The sequence below is a fragment of the Saccostrea echinata genome, unplaced genomic scaffold, assembly GCF_033153115.1.
Source record: "Saccostrea echinata isolate AGI-Se365-2 ecotype Australia unplaced genomic scaffold, CSIRO_AGI_Sech_v1 ptg000066l, whole genome shotgun sequence".
NCBI classification, from domain to species: Eukaryota; Metazoa; Mollusca; class Bivalvia; order Ostreida; family Ostreidae; genus Saccostrea; species Saccostrea echinata.
The window spans coordinates 754,866-760,603 of NW_026889815.1; the positions used below are offsets into that span (position 1 = coordinate 754,866).

Sequence of the window (5,738 nt, forward strand, 5' to 3'; positions counted from 1 at the left end):
ATGATTGATGAAAATTGTTCAGCCCATTGATTTATGTTGATATATTGATTCCTCATTGGTAGTAATTTTTCTTCTGAGCAAGTACTCAATGATGGCCTTGACATGTTGATTATTTGTAGCTTAAATTAAAATAAGGTGAAGTGTGATTTTACATGCCCTTTAGTGGGTTTTTTTCAGTTGCTGCAAGTTCATTAAATGGTCTAGTCAGGAATTGTTTTTATTTTACATGATTAAGTGTTTCGCAATTTTTTTTTCAAAAAACCTTATTTGGAAAACATTTTTTTTCATCTGTGAAACAGATATTGAGCTGTTTATGTGGTCATAAATCATAGACACTTCTTATCTATATGTGAGTTTCAAGTGATGTTCTTTATTTTTTAAATGCTAATTAAGCCAATATGTGATTTGTTTTTCCATTATATTGATCTCACTGTTCTTCTTAATATATATATATAGATATATATATATATATATATATATATATATATATATATATATATATATATATATATATATATATATATATATATATATATATATGTTAATTTATAAGCGTCAAGAAGATGATTGATTTCATTTATTATATATTTTTCATATAATAAAACAGTTTTTACATGAATTAGATATGCATTGTTTTATTTTGAAAGAAGATGACAACTTTGGTTTCTATACCAAATTTTCATTGTCAAACTGTATTCTTTGACATGGTACATTTCAAGAAAATGCAGATTTTAAGTATTAGCCAATTGCCGTGTTAGTAATTGTCTCTTTAATTGACCTTCTGCATCATTTTCACACAATGGATAAATTAATGGAACCTGCTGAGGGTCATTGTCAAAATGCTCATCAAGTTCATCTTGGTTCAGGATACAAATGTAATGTAGGATGCAAGCTGTTATGACAGCCTTGGCAACATAAGAAATATCATTCATTTCTACAAATTGGAGTCGCCGAAATCTGCCTTTCAATAAGCCGAATGAATTTTCAATGATTACTCTGGTACTTGATAAGATTTGATTGAACTTAATTTGATCCCTAGTAAGATTTCCTCTATTTCTGTATGGAGTAATCAGCCACCGCTTGCTCGGATATGCCCCATCACCTAAGAAATGGCACTGGCCACAAAGAATTGGGCCTCTTTGCCTAACTGGAGAATTTTGAAAAACGCGAGCATCATGCACTCGCCCAGGCCATCCACAGTAAAGGTCTGTGAATCGTTTATCTCCTCTGCACACTGCTTGAAGAATGACCGAATGAATTTTTTTCCTATTGAAATAATTATTTGAGTGTCCACTAGGAGTTTTTATACGTATATGTGTAGCGTCGATTGCTCCAATCACACCAGGGAAGTTCTTTTTTAGCGCAAATTCATTATTTACAGTCTGCACATCATTTGGCCAAATCACAAATTTTTGAAGAAAGTATATTTGGAAAACATCTAACATCCTTCTGTTGTGGGAATGGAATGTCGACTCCGAAACGTTGAATCGATCTGCAATAGACCGTATAGTTTCTTGTGATCCTATATACCACAGCATCATCAGCAAATCTTTTTCATGTGAAATTTGAGGTCGTCCAGCAGCTGGTTCTCTTAGTAGTAGTTCTGGAATATGCTGAATATTTTCCAATAAAGCTTCAAATGTAGTCTTGGAAATACGAAAGAAGGTCTTGAACGTGTGTAAGGAATATCTTTATATCGTTTTCTTTGCTCCTGTCTGAAAACAGTTAAGACAATTAAATTAATTGCATATTGGTAGGCTGTTGAATAGCGTGAAATAATTTTTAAGGAAATTATTAGTACAGCAGAAATGTAATTTAACACTTGGTGCTATAATGACAGGTCTTATAATATAGAATTATTTATAATTCAAATCAGATAAAGATAAGGTTCAGACTAATGATTCATAATATTACGTATGTTATCTTATTACATGTATTTTTTTCAAATTAGGACTTCATAAAAGCAATAGCAATCACCATAATATGTGAATAAATAGCATGTTGTTTCAAAGAAAGCTCGGTTAAAGTCCCTTACATATTATTGCAAATGAAAAATCCTCATCTGGAATGTCGAAATCTTCATCATCAGTCATAATAATTATTGCAGGGCTAACTAAAGTTCGTTTCGACGCCATATTGATTTCAGAAGAACACTGTTCGATTTAACAAGAGAAACGGGAAGTTAGAAGATGACATTTTCATCTTTTGGAAGGTGCAAATCGAACCGGCCTGTTGAGTGAAATATAAATTCTGAGAAGTATATCTTTGTTTTGAATGACAATGACTGCCCTTGTAACTAAAGAATTCAATGACAGTCCGTTGATGTTAAAAGAAGATAACTGCCCTGTTCACTAACCTCGACAGACCTCACTTGGAAAGAAGGAAATGTTCCTACCATTGCGTGGCCAAGTCAATCACCGGATATAAACATCATAGAAAATATATGGAGAAAAATTAAAGTTAGTGTAGAACACCAGCTACACAACATTAAAAATCGGCAGGACTTGATTTGTGTCGTGACGAAAATTTGGGTGTCGATCGATTCCGAGACCATACAAAATACAAGTCTATTCCCAAGAGGCTAAAAGGCTGTTACATAGTCAGTGGGGTACATTACCAAATATTCACAAGGTAAGACATATTCCGACCGGCCATTTCATTCTAAGGAAAAAATAACGAATAAAATCTCAGTTGTCAAAACTCAAACATTTTATTGAGACGGCCGTCATTTTGCGTACTGTACTGTGGCCAGGTACTGTATTGCAGGCAAAAATTCCCTAGACCTTAAGTAGTTTTCTTTATTACATTTATTAGCTATATAATAAGATATTTTTGTGCCATTTCCATCAACCTATTTTCACACTCTTGAACTTAAACATATAAGTAAATAAAACTTAGATGCAAGCGGTGGCATTCAAATCTCACGGACACATCAAGTTTATTCTTCTATCTTAAAGGGGTAGCCTAGTGGTTAGGGCGTTCGCTTCGTAATCGGGAGGCCCGGGTTCGATTCTCGTTCGCCGCGCCGCGTCAAACCTAAGACGTTAACATAGGTAGTGACTGTTCCTTCGCCAAGCGTCCGGCACTAGACGTGAAAGTCATGGTTCCCTCGGATGAGACCTTACAAACCGAGGTCCCATGTCACGGTAGGCGTCAGCACGATATGGAACCCTCACTGCTCAGTGGCCCTAAGTTTCCAGTATAGGTCTAAATTTGAAGCCTTTCACCCGTACATGGTGATGTCTCTATATGAAATTAAAATTTCTCGAATTGGACGTAAAGTAATATACAATCCATCAATCTAGTTTAAGGAAACCTGATAGTCATCCTTTCTTCATTCCTTGTAAAATAAAACAAGTATCTAAGATAAGGCATCTAAAGCTATTGTTTTGTTTGTGCTGTTTGAGTAACTTGTGGGAGACGTAACAGGTAGTAACTTATAGAACTTTAAATAAATAATTAAGTTAATAAAATTATTCAATTACTGCGTACACACTTACCGTAAGGTAATATCATTGTATATTAAAAAAACATTGCTTCAGTGCTTAGGCAGTTAACGTTTCTAATACAAGAAACACTTAACCACTATTTATTTAATAATGATGATTGTATATTGATTTGTACATTCAAATATTTATAAATAAGGCGTTGGTACGTAATACATACTCGTTTGCTTTCCTCAATAGTTTCATCGTTTCTGATTTTGTAACCTTTTAATTATGGCGAAACAACTAAAATATTTAACATCGATAATATAAAACATACAAAAAAATTTGAAAACCTTTTTTACATTCCCTCGAGCCTTCAGCAGAGGTTGTATTACATTACTACAGCAGGTAACAATAGAGCAATGCATGAATGAATCTTTATGCTAACTTGTTTAATTTAAGCTCATCTTGAAATCGGTGTGGGCTTCTAAATGCTTAATTAAGTGTGGATTAATGTTTCACAATAAAATGTAGCAAAATTAGATCACACACTAAATATCTTTTAACCTCTCCGCTGTGGAATGTAAAGTGTAACAACGTAATATGTTGAGAGAAAAAAAGCAGATAACTGAGGGAAAAAAACAAATCTTTTGACAGTACAATTGATAAGAGTTCACAGATCAAAACTGATATGGGTAGTAATCCTCAAATTGCACCTGACCATTGAAAGGAAACAACAAAAGGAGAGTCGATAAATAGCTGTAACCCACATATTTGACTTCTTCACTTTTGGGGGGATCGGAGTGTCTGAAGAAAATTTCCTTGATTCACACGTTTAACTTTCTAACATTTGCTGTTACTTTGAGGGGAAAACAATGCAGGAGTATAAACTCTGTAAATTTAAACTTTTCCCGTACTATTTAATATTGTGTATGTGTGTTTGTGTCAAGACTAAAAAATACTTGTATATTTCCATTGTAAAAATTTCAGGAAAATCATTATTTTAACTGACTTACAATTTTAGAACTGACGTAATCTGAAATTGGAAGCTTTGGAAAAAGGTACACGTAATTTAAAAAAGGATGTGAATTTGTTTTCGAAGAAAGAGTGTACAGTGTTATAACGTATAAAATCCCATACAAACTTTTTACTGGTAACAGTTATGATTCATTACTTCGGTAAGACACTTCTATTCATTGTAATTAAGGATTAGAAAATATTACTATCTTCTATTTCCAAAAGGGATTCTCTTTTCAACATTTAATTATTTTTTTCATAATCTTATAATGTTATTCATAATGTTACATTTTATAAAAGTGTATTGAAATCAATTCAATTGCAATATCTAATTGTAGGGAAAGTGACTGATAAAATCTTATTAGCTTGTTTCTGAGTGTCATTGCACATTTATGAATGGGGTATCTTTAGATTTGTCAATAAAGTATTGTTCAATTTAAAGTAGGAAATCTTGGCACGTTACGACTAAAAAATCTTTTGAATATTTGGTTAACAAATATGATTCGGTGTAGCTGATTATCTTTGTTTATATTACTAACTTACAATAAAATGCTATATAGATTTAGAATGAAAAAAAGTGAATATGAGGAAATGAGGAATCTCATAAACCCCATAAACATTACAATTTCTGAACAGGGTAAAACCTGGACCCCTTGAATCAACTAAGTGTGGGTCAGGTACCTAATAGGAGTAAGCATTTGCCGCCCAGCGGTCACATCCGCTGTGAGCCCTCTGTATCAATCGGATAAACAGTGATCCGAAGTCAAATTTTGTATTAAACTAAAAGCCAGATATTAAATATTTAAAAAAGTCATTTTGACCTATCCTTTGTATCAAATACGCCGAGGCCTGCATCAACTGAATAGGTTTGATGATCCTACGCTTCCCAGTTTCTAAATACATGTATGCCTCTAAAACAAGTTGCAAATATATACCTTCATGTTTCAAGGCCCCAATATGCATAAACTTATAAGGTTTGATGATTCTAAACCTCTCAATATCCGAAATAATGACCTTAAATATTTGAAAATGATTAGCCATAAATTTCAGAAAGTAGGTCACGGTGACCAACATTTTGGTTAACACACTTCAAGGCCTCAAGAGTCCTTAAATGACAGGTTTTGAGGATCATAGGCTTCAAAGTGTCCAAGAAATGCATCGAAATCGTGAAAACCTGCAAATTTTTTGAGTGAGTATGACATGAGGTCCTTCATGTATGATACATCAACTGACAAGATTTGATGATCCTAGTCCTTATAGTGCGCAAAATATAAACGTTTTAAATAAACATAA

At 33.2% G+C, this 5,738-nt stretch overlaps 1 pseudogene; it reads right to left on the reverse strand.

Moving 5' to 3' along the window:
- Window positions 1-617: 617 nt before the first annotated feature.
- LOC133176106 (uncharacterized) lies at window positions 618-2,203 on the reverse strand (annotated as a pseudogene).
- Between the last annotated feature and the right edge of the window lie 3,535 nt (window positions 2,204-5,738).